The following is a 17081-nucleotide window of genomic DNA, read 5'->3' on the forward strand; positions in this document are numbered from 1 at the left end:
TTTAAGCAATGGCTTTATAAACATTTTATCAGCTGCTTGATTCTAGGAAAGCAAGGAACACGATGATCATTTTATCAGCTTTTGCACTACAAATAATTAGTACTCTTTTTCCAAGGCTGTGAAAAGCAGTACACAATATGCTAACTGGTGTTGCTAGTCCAGTGGCTGGCTTCTATCTTCTATCTTCAAGACACAGCATTACATCAGAGCTGTGGTCCCAATGTGTCACACTGACCAAAGGAGGGCAGAGGGCATTCCGGTCAAGACAATCTTGGGACCCACACTGCACAACAGGCAGTTTTGCTGATGTCAAACAATCCAGCTTTCTAAGAGGATTGCTGTCTACACAACAAGCCAATTCCTGATATCCTAGCCAGGTATGGAGCTAGGGGTAATACCTTATATCGGACCAGGCAAAGGGTTACAAGCACTATGCTCTCAGACATAGACATAATGTTTGATAGGAATCTCTAGAACATCTAGAGCCACATACATCTCTGCTACTTAGTCACGAAAGCCTAGGTTCTGATTAATAGGAAGATAGAGAAGAAGGTGACAAAGATGCATTTATGGGACTCATTCATACTGTGTGCTCCTACATTCTGAGTTATAAGAGGTCTAATAGTTAATAGGTGTCCCTTCCTGCAAATAAAAAGATTCAAAATTCAATGGGTGTTGCAGTGGAAAATGCACAGCAACACCCATTGCACTCCTCTTCTACGCTAAGTGATGTGTCTAAAGTGGCCGTATTTACAAAGCGATGTTAAGCCACAAAAAGTGGCTTAACGTCACCTTGTAAATATGGCTCAAGGCTTTGCACCACACGAGCGTCTCTAAAAGTGACACTTTGGTGGCACAAATGTTTCCTAAATAAGGCCCTAAGTCTATTGATGGTGTCTGCTTAAACTTCTTCCCATTTATCTGGAAACAATTGATGGTGAAAGTAGAATATTTTCAATTACCTACTTCCTTGACAAGGCATTCCTATCAAGATGCGTCAAGTCTTTGTAGGAATATATAAACTGCCCCAAGGATGCAAAAGAGCTACTAACACCTCTGGTTAATGATGAATACCCGCAAGCTGACATCAGGCCAAAGGGAAAACTACACACTCAAAACGGGGATCCTGACTGACAAACCACTGGTACCTGTGATGATAGTGTGAACGGAGGTTATGAAAGATATGAAGGTAGACAGTCATTTACTCTAGAGTTGCTGGGCAGTTCCTCTGAGCCACCAGGGGACAAATGAATTGCAGTATTTCCATCTTGAAACTGAATAACTGAGCAAGCCTGCTCACCTTCTTATGGCTGATCACCACAATGAATCTACCTGAGAACATTAGAACCAGAAACATAGTGTAGTTAAAACCCTTTTCCTGTGCCATTACAAGGAGCATTACTTTGAGGTCTAGTAGATATGTGATTTCCTCCAGCAGGGCTACTTAATTTGCTTCTACATGATGCAATGGCTTCATAACTACCTGTGAGTCTGGTATAGGGAGAAGAACTCTGTTGAATACCCCTGCTGTATAATTTCCTGCAGGACCCAGGCTTCAGAGGGACAGCTTTTTCATACATCCAGAAAGAACTGGAAATGACTTCCAATCAATTGGTCTTACTCAATAGTGACATAGTCAGGACTCCTGATGGTTCAGCAAGGTGGACAGATGCTTCAAACTGATTTGCAAAGATCCCAATGTAGACTTCTGCTGATGATGCAGCCCTGCAAAATAAGAAAGAAGAGTGTGTCTTATCCTTAAAAATGTATTGAACATTTTCTTTCAATCCCTTATTGAATAGTCTCAATTTCTGGAAAGAGGCTGTGATCGTTGCTGGTTTCTGTGACAAATCTGGCGCCAGACTCACAGATGACTATGGGACCTAAGTGATACTGGTGAACTTGACACAAATGTTGGGGCTTCAAACCCATTGTAGGGAGACCTAAAATAAAAAAACTTGCTTTTTCATTCTTTTATACAGGTTATAGCAACTTAGTTGATAGCCTAAAAATAAAAGCACAACAAGTGTTTAGTGTATGCATGTTTAGATTGAGAGCCAAGTGAATAACAGCATATTCCTTCATTAGTAATTATCATCATCATTAGACTATTCACACATTTAAAGAAGTACAAACCCTGAGGCATTAGAGAGAAGAGGATATATCAAAGTGTGCAAGGATTTTGTGAAAAGTAGAATCTAGCTGGTAAGAGCGGGACCTCTAGTAATACATTCTTTACATTTCTGAAATGAAAATTAAGTGAACAGGTTCACCATGTGTTATATGAGCCTTTGGAACCATTAACATTTCTACCCTCAAAGTAAAGGAATTAAACTGGTATATATATTTTCAGTCTAGATTTATGATAGTCAAGTAGAATCACAAACAGCTTTGTATGTGAGGGACCAATCTTTAAACTTTTCTTCAACAGCAACAGGGAGCCAAAATAGACTGTGAAACATGGTGGAGATGAGACCTCTCCTAGAAGCATTTGCCAGAGCCCTCAACACTACTTTATGAGCTCTTGAAACTGAACCGCTGTGGTTACTACTTCAGGGCTTCAGTCAGAAAGAGAGTTATATATTTTGTACCAAGTCATTTTACACTTCTTTTTGGGTACATATTTTGATCTGCCCCCAAATTCGGAACTGGTAGACTCCATCTGGATGTTTCTGAGAGCTTTCTATCATCTCCTGGAGAGGATACTCGCTTGACATTAAAAGGTAATATTCTATCCTAGTCTCTCTACTCCCTTTAAATTATATCAATTAGACACTGATGGATCATAAGACTCTCCTTTGGTATTGGCAAAACTCATACTAGGTACTATGAACCTCAGGAATCCCATGTGTTCCATGGCATTGACATAATCTTCGTGTTTTCTGCTTATGTACCCGCATTGCATTATAAAAACATCATATATGCTTTTCTTTGAGTGCATATTTTCGAGGTATAAACACACATTTAGGTATTATTTGCACATGTATACTGTATAGCATTTGCTTAGCTTGATACAGCATCAGTTATTCATACTTCTAGTTACATGATGTATAATGCTTTGTAGAATTAAGTGAAGGTGTAACAAAAATTAATGTGTTGAATCCTGTATTTGACAACATTCAAAATGAGACCTGCTTGATACAGACAAACTTGAAGCAGAGAGGAGAATCTTCACCTTTCAGAGAAACCTTGATTATGCAAGCAAAGGCTATAAAAACCTCTGCTTGAAGGCTATTGCCAGCTTGACCTTGTTGACTATAAAAACTAAATAGCTGGAGCTATTTTGTATGGAATAAAAAAATATATAATCCCTGGCCAAAATAGAAAGCAATGGATCCTTAAGGGATGCATTTTCCTTTAGGTTCTGTTGTGGCCCCCACACTCATCCTTACCCACTTCCTCTTCTTCCTCAGAGTCAGAATCCTAAAGGTAGAGAAAGTAGCCTTACACATATGAATGCTCAATTCAATGCCCTGGAACAATCCACATTGCATTACAAAATCAAGCCCTCATTTTGAGTTTAGTGGAAACCGGATCGCCACGCTGGCAGTAGCGGTTGCTCCGCCACCAGGCCAGCGGTGCAGACCGCCATATTACGACCATGGCGGTGATTCAACCGCAACACAGCCAAGTCACCGCCAGTAACGCCAGTGCGGGCGGACAGCCGCCGATGGCAGTAGCCATCTCCAGGCCAGCGGGGACCAATACACCACCCACCACTTTATGGGTCAGCAGACCACCAGGATTTCCGGGGTGGTGCGACCGACACAAAAAGCCTGGCGGAAACTGGTAGCATAAAAGGAGACACTCACCTCCAGGTACACAGACGCAGCCGCGGCCGCCATGGAACCTGAACTGGAAGACTTCCCACTGCTGTATCTCACCATACACCACCAGGACCAGCGACAACGACGAAGACGACAACCATAAAAAGTCCCACCTAGCACACACTGGAGGGAAGCGCAGTATTATACACCCACACACAACACATACACCCAGCACGGACAGCTACAACCACACACACATGCAAACAAACCCCGTATCAACACACACAGCTACAGACACACATGCACACACTAACTACACAACCGTATATGCAAAATACACACACCACACCAACAGACACGTGCCACTCACACAGCACATCTCACACGCACACCACTGCCACTGTCAAACACAGCCATATACAACCATATACAACACCCCACAATCACACGACAACATCACCTACATGCAAACACATAGTCAGAAAGTCATATCAAACAACTCCACCTGACAATCCATACTGCCAACAATAACTAGCAACAACACACAATCATAGAAATAGTACAGACAGCAAAACCAGGCCTCAAGTGACATGCCACGTCCAAACAACATCCAAATGACATCACATGTGCATCACTATACACACAGACGCACACACCACTACCACACAATGTGACACACAACCATTACAACACATCACATCAACCCAGTGCATGCAGCAACATAGATACATCCCATACACATACAACACACACATCAAAGTACACAGCTATAACACAACCATGTTGAAGGAAACCTGGACATTTACTCAATCTTGACATCCACAGCTATGTGGGCAGATGTATTAAAATGTTAAAAACAGATAAAACTATATACAGATGAGGCCTACTGGCCAGTCCAAATGTCTGATGTGTTCCAGGCACATTGGGCAAAGTCACATGCCCAAACGTGACTCCTGACTGCAAATTGGCCTCCACATGGCAGGGGCATCAATGTGGCCAGCAGGTACCTCAGGGGTGCGGGGGTGGTGGGGGCTTGGAAGAGGGGTCCTAGGTTTTAAGTTTGGCAGGGGGAGTTAGGTTTTGATTTAGGTTGTGGAGGAGGGGGTTTGGATTTTGGGGTAGCAGATGGGACATTTGGCTTTAGAGGAGGTGGTTTCTTAGCAGGGGGAAAGGCATGGGAGGACTGGGAGGTGGAAGGTCTGGACTGAGGCAGGAGGAATTGGCGCTCAGGGGCATCACGGGGTGGGACAGTCACAGGGAACAGGTGAAGACAGACAAGGAAAACCTTTTTAGGCATTCGGGTGGTCATGGATAAAAGGCTTAGGAGTGGATGTGTGCTTCTGTGTGGTGAGTGTATGTTGGATGGTTGAGTGAGGGTGTTTGTGTGTTTTTTGGAGAAGGGGGAAGAGATGCAGGGAGATGGTATGTAAGATGTGTGAGTGTGTGTTGGGGTGGTGGCGGCAAGTAAGGTGGATATGCTGCATGTGGTCATGATGGTTGTCGTGGTGAATGCGGACGTGGTGTGTGGGGTGGATGTATGCGGGTCTGCTCTTTTGGTGCCTGTGGGTATGACAGGACTGGTGGCAGGATCAGGGAGTGTTGGTGTAATGGTGGCAGGTGTGAGTTGTGATGTGACTGTGAAGGAGGTGGAGGGGGAGACAATGCAGGGAGTGGCTGTTATCATGTCTGCAGGTATGTGTTGACTGTGTGCATGCTTGTGGTGTGTCCTGTGGTGCCTGTGTTAGTCTTTGTGCATCTTGTCTGTTGTAGTAGGTGAATGCAGGTCTGTATGTGTGCTCTGGATGGGTGAGGGGAGAGGGGTAGTGGATTGGGCACAAGTAGCTGGACAGGGGACAGAAGATGAAGGGGAAGTGGCTGCCATCAAAGAGGAGAACAGAGCCTGAAACAACCTCTGCAGGCGAGCCAAGGGACCGCAAATGCTTTCCAGGTAGGCATTACATTGTTGCATCTGGGATACCAGTCCCTGGATGGCATTCACGATGGTTGACTGCCCACAGAGATGGACTTCAGGAGGTCAATAGCCTCCTCATTGAGGGCAGCAGGGCTGATGGGCGCAAGGGCAGAGGTGCCTGCGGCAAAGGAGATGCCCACCCTCCTGGGTGAGTGGGCACGGGCAACTGGGGGAAGCTATGGGAAGGTGGTGTTGGTAAGGGGATTGGCGGACATTGATGGTGCTGGGATGGTCCCAGATTAATCCGCCACCACTAGGGAGCTTCCATCGGAGGAGGAATCCAAAGATGATGTTGCTGTTCCGTTCTCCCCTGTGGTGCTCTCCTCGCCCTCCGTCCCACTGGTCCCTTCAACGTCGGTGGACTCTGCATCCTGGGTCCGGTGGGCTGCAGCTTTCCCACTTGCTGGTGCCTCTTCTCCTTCGCCTGGTGATGCTCATGCACACAAGGATAGAAGAGGACAGGGAGAGAGGGTGGGAAAGAAAGCAAGGGAGGAAAGGGTTAATACCTACCTTGTATACACACCAACAAGTAAACTACTACTCCTCTGGCGTGGCAAGGAATGGCTATGAAGTACTGTCCTCAAACATTGGACATGAAGAAAAAACCTAATATGCAAGCTGTTACCTTCTAATTCCAAAAAAATGACTAGTTTGGACATGCTGCAGTCTGCCATCAGTAGTACAACAATACTAAAAACTACCAACTACCCACATATACTTACCAATCTGACACTTTTGACACATTGACTCTTATTACAACCCTGGCGGTCTGTGATAAAGTGGTGGTAATACCGCCAACAATCTGGCGGTAAGAAAAATGGAATTATGACCACAGCGGAAACCGCCAACACAGACAGCCACTTTAACACTCTGACCGCCACGGCGGTAGCAACAAACACTGCGGCGGTAACCGCCAACAGGCAGGCGGAAGACTATATACCACCCACACTATTATGACACACCAATCCGCCACCTTTTCCGGGGCGGTTCCAACGCCATCAAAAGCACGGCAGAAACAGAACACAGAAGAGAAACGACTCACCTCTCGACACACAAGGAAGAACCACAACGCCATGGAGCCTGAAATGCAAATATTTCCAATGTTGGTCTACCTCCGACGGCGAAGACGACCACGGTGAGTACCGCACCTAGAACACAAGGGAGGGGGAAGGAAAAAGAGAGTGGCACACACGCAACCCCCCACCCCCAACACCATACACACAAACAGATGCAACAACATCACATATACACCCCGTAACCCTCAGGAATAACGCAAGGACAAAAGGAATTGATTAAAGTGAGTGTAATATTTCAAATTTAGATATATACGCCCTTAAAGCAATAAATAGTATGTACAATATATACAGATGGAGGGACAATGCCCACTCCAAAATGTCCGTGGCCCACAGGACCATAACACATAGGCCAAGGCCAAACTTGACTCCTGCCTTAATACGGAGAGAACACTGCTGGGGCATCAGGTCGAAAACACACAGGCACCTCAGGGGGACAGGGACTGGGGGAGCACCTCAGCCGGAAGATGGTACAATGCCACTGCTCCTGGAGGGGGCTACATTCCCTCTATGATGTCCTGGGGAGTGCAAAGCCACAGTCTTTTAAGTGGGTGGTTTGCCCACTGCTTGGTCCTGGGGAGTGCAAAGCCACAGTCTTTCAAGTGGGGTGTTTGACCACTGCTTGGTCCTGGGGAGTGCAAAGCCACAGTCTCTCAAGTGAGTGGTTTGACCACTGCTTGGTCCTGGGGAGTGCAAAGCCACAGTCTCTCTAGTGGGTGGTTTGCCCACTGCTTGGTACTGGGGAGTGTAAAGCCACAGTCTCTCTAGTGGGTGGTTTGCCCACTACTTGGTCCTGGGGAGTACAAAGCTACAGTCTCTCAAGTGGGTGGTTTGCCCACTGGTTCTGGAGGGGGCTTTGTCCCCAGTGTACTTCATCCTGCCAAGAAGGGGGTGAGTGGATGCCTTCTTCCACTGGTTCTAGAGGGGGCTTTGGCCCGTATTTATACTTTTTGACGCTAAACTGCGCTAACGCCATTCTGAAGCGCCATGCGGGCGCCGTATTTATTGAATGGCGTTAGCCGGCGCTAGCAGACCGGCGCTGCCTGGTGTGCGTGGAAAAAAACCACGTACACCAGGCAGCGCCGTCGTTGGGGAAAATGGCGTTAGGGCGTCTTAAAATGGGGCAAGTCAGGTTGAGGCAAAAAAATCGCCTCCACCCGATTTGCGCCATTTTTAACGACGCCCAGACGCCATTTACATGACTCCTGTCTTAGTAAAGACAGGAGTCATGCCCCCTTGCCCAATGGCCATGCCCATGGGACTTATGTCCCCTGGGCATGGTCACTGGGCATTGTGGCATGTAGGGGGGCACAAATCAGGCCCCCCTATGCCAAAAAAAATATTTAAAAAAAACAAAATTATACTTACCTGAACTTACCTGAATGTCCCTGGGATGGGTCCCTCCATCCTTGGGTGTCCTCCTGGGGTGGGCAAGGGTGGCAGGTGGGGTACCTGGGGGCATGGGAGGGCAGCTGTGGGCTAATTTTGAGCCCACAGGTCCCTTAACGCCTGCCCTGACCCAGGCGTTAAAAAGAGGCGCAAATGCGGGGTTTTTTGCCCCGCCCACTCCCGGGCGTGATTTTTGTCCGGGAGTATAAATACGACGCATTTGCGTCGCAGTCATTTTTTTAGACGGGAACGCCTACCTTGCATCTCATTAACGCAAGAAAGGCGTTCACGCAAAAAAATGACGCTCATTCCTCATACTTTGGCGCTAGACGCGTCTAACACCAAAGTATAAATATGGCGTTAGTTTTGTGCCGAATTTGCGTCGAAAAAAACGACGCAAATTCGGCGCAAACGGAGTATAAATATGCCCCTTTGTGTCCTGTGATGCTGATCCTGGATGGTGCAAGGTCACGGTCTCTCACCTGGGTGTCACACCTGCAGGTGTTGCAGGGGTCTGGACGCACTACAGCCCATGTAGGCACGACTACACACTGCTCGCCGGCGGTGATGGCTGCTAAGTGAATGGCAGTTGCGCTGCAGGTGGCGGTGCTGGCAGAGTTGGGGGGAGGCTCCAGCCCTTACTCTGCAGCCTCGGACGGTTGCCCACTGAGGCTGCTGCTGCTGGCAGTGGTGCTGCTGGCGGTGCAGGCGGCGTTGCAGCTGGCGGTGCAGGTGGCGGTGCAGCTGGCGGTGCAGGTGGCGGTGCTGCCAGGGGTGGGGGGAGGCTCCAGCCCTTCATCTGCAGCCTCGGACGGCTGCCCACGGGGGCTGCTGCTGCTAGCAGTGGTGCTGCTGGCAGTGCAGGTGGCAGTGCAGGTGGTGGTGCTGTCGGCGGTGGGGGGAGGCTCCAGCCCTTCCCCTGCAGCCTCGGACGGCTGAAGTGCCATGGCTGCTGTTGTTTGCTGATGCTGCTCCAGCCCAAGGCACCATATCAATCCTGCCTGAGGCGTCAGTTCCCTTTACATTGGCCTTGGCAGCTGTAGTCCCCTTCCTCCACTTGGCAGATGGTGGTGCCTCCTTGCTTCTGCCAGCTGGTGTTCCCTTCCTGCTCTTGATGGCTGGTGTTCCCTCCTTCCCCTTGCTGGCTGGTGGTGCCTCCTTCCCCTTGCTGACTGGTGGTGCCTCATTTGTCTTGCTGTCTGGTGTCCCCTTCTTGCCCTTTGCAGGTGGTGCAGGCACACTGGCTGTGGTGACGGGTGCCTCCTTGGAGCCTCTCACACCTGCAGTAGCTGCACGAACTACAGTGGGCGTGGACTGGGTGGCTAATGTGCTGGCCTGGGTTCTGCCCACCCTGGCCCGAAGTGAAGGATGTGGGGGTGGAGGGGCAGGGAAGAGGTCAAGGGTGGTGAGGAAATGCCTTTTACGGACACTGGGTCTGGAAGAGGGTGAAGGTTTAGGAGTGGAGGAAGAGGGAGTGGTGGTAGGAGGTGTCAGTATGGTGTGTTTGGGTGCAGATGCACGGGCTGAATGCTGTTGTGAGGTGGATGGCTGTCGGGTGTCTGAGTGCTTGCGCTTGTGTACTTTGGGAGGAGGGGGCACATACACAGTCGGAGAGGACACAGGGAACGTGTGCATGGTCATGGGGGTGGTGACTGCCACTGAGGGGTGTGTCGTGATAGGTGTGCTGGTGATGGAGGTAGTGGATAAGGATGTAGTGCATGCAGGTGTGAGTGGAGACGCAACTGGGAGGGAGGTGGATGATGAGGAGGAGGGGGACACAGTGGAGGAAGTGGATGTTGGTGTGTCTGCATCTGGATGGTGCTTGTGTGAGTGCCTGTGGGATAAAGTGTGGTGCTTGTGTTTGCCTGAGCCACTTCTGTGTACTGATATGGGTGCATGCAGGTCTGAAGGTGTGCTTGGGATAGGCTGGGGTTTGAGGGAATGGGACTGGGTAAAGGAAGTTGGAGGGGAGAGGCTAGAGACAGGGACAATGGCTGCCATCAAGGAAGAGGCCAGAGCCTGGAATGCTCTCTGTTGGGCTGCCACGCCAGAGTGAATGCCCTCCAGGTATGCATTTGTTTGTTGCAAATGCCCTGCTAGACCCTGGATGGCATTCAGTATGGTTGACTGCCCAACAGAGAAGGATCTCAGGAGGTCAATAGCCTCCTCACTGAGGGCAGCAGGGCTGACTGGGGCAGGGCTTGAGGTGCCTGGGGCGAAGGAGATGCCCACCCTCCTGAGTGAGTGGGCACGGGAAACTCGCTGGGGGCTGCTGGGAGGGCGGTGCTGGTATGGGGGTGGCGGCTGTACCTGTAGTTATGGTGGGCACAGAGGTGTCCACCACCACCAGGGACCTTCCATCGGAGGAGGTGTCGCTGTCAGAACTGTCCCCTCCTGTCCCCGTCGTGGTGCTCCCCTCACCCTCCATCCCACTGGTGCCCTCACCGTCGGTGGATTCAGCCTCCAGGCCCAGGTGGGATGCAGCTCCCTCCGTCGCCGGTGCCTCTGCTCCTCTGCCAGATGATGCTAATACACGCAAGGACATGGTGACAAAACAAAAAGGGGGGGGAGACAGAGGATACACTTGGTCAATGCCAGCAACAACACTACCGTTGGCTTACACAACTCACAGGGAACAGCCCCATGCACCAGGCCATGCACTACCAGTTACAATGCTAGTCACCAGGCCATGGGGTACAATGCCTAACGCCATTAGCTGCACACCTGGAACCCACAGGACCCTGCCCAGTAGTAGATGCCAACTAGCATTATTGGGGTTGGAGTGCATCTGAGATTGCCCATCATGGAACTTACCCTGCCATGTTCGCCCTGGCCTTGGGGCACCCACGGACTCACATCCCCCACCCAGGTAACACCTTAACACGCGCAAAGTCATGATTCAGGATCTGTACTCACCCCCTAGTGGCTGCTGTGATGCCTTCAAGCGCCCATCCATCTCCGGATAGGCCACCGCCAGGATGCGGAACATCAGGAGGGTCAGGGTACGACAGGCAACCCTTCTTCATTGGGAGGCCAGCCCCAGCAGGGCCTCCGCCGTCTTCCTTGGCCAGCTGCACAGGTCCTTCCACCGTTTGCGACAGTGGGTGCTCCGCCTGTCAAAGACCCCCAGGGTCTGCACCTCCTTGGCGATGGCACGCCACATACCCTTTTTCTGATGGCTGCTGACCTGCAGAAAATGATACAGCAGAAAAGGTATTATTCACACCGTCCGGTCTGTTATACTCATGGCCCACCATATCCCTCCCGTCCCCTTACGCACAGACATTGCCCACCGAACATGCAGCACTCTGCTCAGGACCCCACAGCACCCCCTACACTAGGCTTACACACACAGCACTCCATGCATTTCATGGCCCATGCATTGTGCTCACAGTGTACTCACCTGTTTGTCTGGAGGACCATAAAGTAATGGGTACTGGGGTAACACCCCATCCACTAGTCTCTCCAGCTCCTCAGAAGTGAAAGCAGGGGCCCTTTCCCCAGACACTCGAACCATGGTCGCTGCCAGACACAGGTCACAGCAGCACTTGCAGTGTAGGTCCTATCCTGTTGAAGGTCAGGTAGCAAGTGAGTGAAAAGATAGAAAATGTTACTGCGTATGACATCTTGTGCATGGGTATGTTTCCCTCTATGGTTGGTATTACCAAGGCAGCTTTGGCTTGTGTGAGTTGTGATTTGGTTGGCTAAGTGATTGTCACTAGTGTGCATGCTGTGGTGATGGGGGTCCATGCATTGGTGTTGCATGCAGGGATTGGTACTGGGATGGGTGGGTTGTGATGGTGGGGTATATGTGAGGTGGTGGAGTGATGGGGGTAGGGTATGGGTAGGATTTTGTGATAGCATTCAGGTAGGGGGGGGTGAAAGGAGTAAAGATTTGACTTACCAGAGTCCAGTCCTCCTGCTACTCCTGCCAGGCCCTCAGGATGAATGATCGCCAAGACTTGCTACTCCCATGTTGTAAGTTGTGGGGAAGGAGGTGGGAGTCCACCGCCAGTCCTCTGTACAGCTATCTGGTGTCTTCCCACCATGGAACGCACCTTCCTGTAGGTCGTTCCACCTCTTCCTGATTTCATCCCTTGTTCTGGGGTGCTGTCCCTTTTTCGTTGACTCTGTCCACGACTCTCCGCCATAGCTCCATCTTCCTAGCAATGGACGTCTGCTACACCTGTGATCCGAATATCTGTGGCTCTACCCAGATGATTTCCTCCACCATGAACCTTAGCTCCTCCTCTGAGAACCTGGGGTGTCTTTGTGGTGCCACTGGTTTAGTGTTTGTGGTGTGTGTGAGGGTGTGTGTGGTGATGTGTTGAGGTGTGTGCTGTGAGGTGCGTGGATGGTGTATGGGTGATGGTTTTCTGTGGCTCTGATTCAGAGGGTGCTCCTGTCGTGTCTCTCTCTCAGTTGTCAATTTTGTTTTTCCGTAAAGGGTTGTGGGTAGTGTGTGTGCGTGTGTTTTATAGTGGTTTGGGTGTGGTCTGTGTATGGGTGTCAGGTGTGTGTAGTTTCAATTGTCCAATGTGGTGTTGTTTTGTATGTGTGTGTATTTTGAGCGCAGTGGTCTGTAGCGCCAATGGTTTACCGTGGTTGAATGACTGCTGCGGTGATTCGTTGGTCATAATGCTGTGGGCGTATTTCTATTGGCGTAACGGTGTGGGTTTTGGTACCGCCAGTTTATCACTGACCTTTGGGCTGGCAGACTTGTGTGTGTGTCTGTATAGTGGCGGATTTCTAGTTGTGGGTCATAATACGCATATCGGTATACCGCCGCGGTTGCGGTATGTTGGCGGCAGTCAGCATGGCGGTAAGCGTCACTTACCACCAATGTCATAATGAGGGCCATTGTTTTTCATATGTCCTGGAGAGGTTCATTGCACACAAATTATTAGACAGTTTGGTGAAGGACTCATGATGTACAGAAGTCCATTGAGAATGCAATGATTGCACAGTAGAAGTTCCCTGCTCACAGGACTTATTATCCAATATCAGCCCTGACTGAGTGACATTGGCTATCTAAGGCAGACTCAGGGATAGGGAAATATGGTTTGGAAATGACTCAACATAGGAGTGTGTCTAAATGTTATTGGACAAGGAGGTATAGCACCAACATATTACTGCAAGCATGGTGTTTAAAAGCTACCTCACTCCATTTCTAAACAGAATAAGTAATAGCCAGGACTATGATCTTATCTAATGTACACACACCTCATTATTACCTACGTAATCCAACTGACGCAATAGAAACCCATACAACTGATTTGAAACAGTCAGTACTCACCCCTTGTGGTTGCTGTGCTGCCCTCAAGTGCCCATCTAACTCTGGGTAGGCCACCTCCAATATGCAGGCCATTAGGGGGGGGTCAGGGTCTGATGGGCACCCCTCCCCGATTGGGAGGACATCTCCAGCTGTGTCTCTGTGATCTTCCAGGCATAGCGCCTCAGGTTCTCCCACCAATTTCTGCAGTAGGTGCTCCACCGGCTATGGACCCCCAGGGTCCGCACTTGCTTGGCAATGGATCTTCATAAACCCTTCTTGTGATGGGTGCTGACCTGCATGAGAGACACAGACAAAAGGAAAGATTCATGTAGAGTTACAGTACACCTACAGCAGTGGCCTAAACACAGCATGAACAGCACATGCTCATACAGAGTCCACAATATGCCATTTTCATTCAAACAACACAAACCCAGCAGTCAATCATGACATGTCCATATTCATGCACATTCGGTGTCAAACAACACCCTAGCTGATAAGTAAACCACATTGTACTGACCTGTTTATCTGGAGCCCAACACAACTGTCCATACAGGGGTAGGACCCCTTCCACCAGTTTCTCCAGTTCCTCAGGGTGAAGGCAGGGGCCCTATCTCCTGCAGGACGTGCCATTGTGGCTTCCAGATACAGAACACAGCAGCTAACACAGTGGAGGTCTTGCTTGCTCAAGTATCAGGAGTCAAGTGAGTTAGGTTATAGAAAATGGCGGTCATGGCCACCACAGTCATGACCGTCACCGCTGGCGATGATCATCATTGGCCCCAGTTTCCCAAAGGCATCAATGTTAACCAATGAGGAGCTGCACAGCGGTTCCAACCGCCTACCGCCATGACTACTAAAACTGGTCGAATTGCGTCTCTTCCATCTGTCCTCTGCATGCAGGACAGGCGGCTGCCATTTCAAATATTCTAAAGATTTCTATTTCATCCTAGTGCCTCATAGCATGAAATTAAACACTAGTTGCTTGATTCACGATGTCAACTCATGTGAACACACTAGTGAAGTGAGTGTCACCTACCAATATGTCTGATGTATAATCTTTTCAATGTGTGGCTGTTTTGTAACTGTATTCGACTTAGAGACGAGTTTAATATGTCTGACATCCATCTCTGTACAGACCCATTGTGGCAAGTAGATCAATGGAATTGACAGACAGGACGTCGCAGTTGTGTAGTTTGTGTATAACTGTTTCCTTGTGTCAGGTTTCAAATACCTTAAATAACTTGTCCTGGTCATCACTTCTATGGTGTACTTTAGCAACAACAGTGTAACAGATGTCCTGAAATGTGTTCTGTTGTATGCCTAGATACTGTCCTATGGGGAGATTGAGAAATGCACCTGTCTACCGGCCCCTGTTCGACCTTGCTACCATGGAAGAAAGACACATAATATAGACTTATTGTCTGAACCGTCACACCATCAGGGAATTGTATACCCAGTTAGAGCCGGATCTCCTGCCAGCCACACATAATCCAAATGCCATCCCACCAACAGTACAGGTGTTGTCTGTCCTGCATTGCCTCACCTCAGGATCTTTTCAGGTGACAGTGGGACTGGCTGCAGGAATGTCACAGTTGATGTTCAGTATTGTGTTACAGGAGGCACTGGATGCCTTACACAAGCACTTGAACAGCTACATTAGGTTCCCACAACATGCTGATCTGTACACTGTGAAGTCTGCCTTTCATGACCTAGCACACATTCCACATGTCATAGGGGCCATTGACGACACCCTCATTTTTTAATTCCTCCCAGGACCAATGAGCAAGTCTACAGGAACAGGAAGAATCACTATTCGATCAATGTGCAGGTGGTGTGTCTTGCCAACCAATACATATCCCATGGGAAAGCAAAGGTTCCTTGATCTGTACATGATTCTTATGTCTTGAGGAACAGCAGTGTCCCACAAATGATGTCACGATTACAGAGCAAGAGGGCCTGGCTCACTGGTAAGTGTACCACTGTCTAGGGCTGAGTTGATTTGGCAATTCTTCAAATGAATGCCAGGTATGCGTGGTCTGACATTTGAGGAACCTCTAACCCTGTATACCTAGTGACATTGTCCATCCTTGTGTTTTGCATCAGGGGGTGTGAGTATACTACATCCATCCGTCTGCGTAATGCATTTTGATGGGATGCTAGGTTACCATCAGGGGAGGTGTAACTGCTATACTGACAAAGGCATGTGGTACTTGCTGTTGGCGTGGCATGACATCCGCGTAAGGTTCCCCATGTTGCATGGTTTCAAGACTGCAGATTGGATGTATATGGTCTGCCCTAAACTGTTCATATGACAGTCCAACTACCCATCCACACTGTTCCCAAACCTGATGTCCGGTAACTACCTGTTTTAGACATTGCAAGATAGGTTTTCTGTTGGTGATGTTAGCCATGAGGAATGGTTCTTTTCCTCTGCATGTGTGTGACCTATAGACCTAACTAGTTGATATGTAGTGACCTCACTGCACACTGATTCCTGTGGATTACATTCTGTCCTTCATGTGTGTTGGATGTGCACCATTGGAGGCTTTACACTATTTTGTGATATCTTCAGGTCAGATGTGTGGTCCCACTCTGCTTTCTAAGATGACTGTTGGCACCCTTGGCATAGGATTACAGTACAGGAAGGATGTCATGACCAACCTGCTGGATATTCCTGCCACATCTGCCCATCTGTCAGATTTATTGACAAATACATGTGCATTTCAATGTATCTCTTTCACATTAAATTGTGCTGCTGACAATGATGACACACAAACCATTAATGTGTTTAAATGTGTGTATTGTGATTCAAAGTGCATTTGCTGAGGGGTACGGTTAATGGGATTGGAAGCATCAGAGTAGATGGCCCAACTGTTGTTTTCACAGGTCCAGTATCAAAAAGACAAAGGGGGAATGGAGCTTTGGCAGTGGGCAGTCAACTGGGTGTCCCAGTGGCACAAAAGGGAGAATGTTCAGGAGAGAGATCACTTCCTGGAGGTGTTTTTGGTCTTGGCCTTAGGTCCTGCAGGATGCCTGGATGGACAACATTGTTTGAATGGGGGATCCTCAGCTTCAGGGGCAGGGGTGCTCATAGTCTGTGGGTCCTCTGTCTGTGCCTCCATTGCAGTAGCTGTGGCAGATGTAGATGGCACAGATGTTGCTTGGCTACTGGTAGGGGCCTGCTGGTGGGTGGAGGACGCACACAGGATGCTGGTGAGTTCAGTGAGCACCCCACACATGGAGGCAATGGTGGCATTGTGTGTCTGCAACTGCTGCATGGCCTACTGGTGGTATTCCCCCAGTAGCCTCTGGTTCTCATGCAAGGTTGTCATTATTTGACCCATCCTCTCCTGGGATTGCTGGTATGCTCCCAGGACTCTGGAGATGGCCTCCTGGCCAGTCGCGTCCCGTTGGTACCTCATCCCTTGACCCACAGTTGCCCTCCCACTGCCCCTTGCCCCTGTGCCTGTGACTCCGGCGAAGTGTGCCCACTCCCACTGACACTAGGACCTTTATTCTCTTTGATGTTAGTGGTCGACTCAAGACCCTGTACTCTGGGCACACTATAGATTGCTCTATCCTTGTGACACAGGTTTGGGAAGGAG

This window comes from Pleurodeles waltl, chromosome 8 (genome assembly GCF_031143425.1).
Source record: "Pleurodeles waltl isolate 20211129_DDA chromosome 8, aPleWal1.hap1.20221129, whole genome shotgun sequence".
Taxonomy (NCBI): Eukaryota; Metazoa; Chordata; class Amphibia; order Caudata; family Salamandridae; genus Pleurodeles; species Pleurodeles waltl.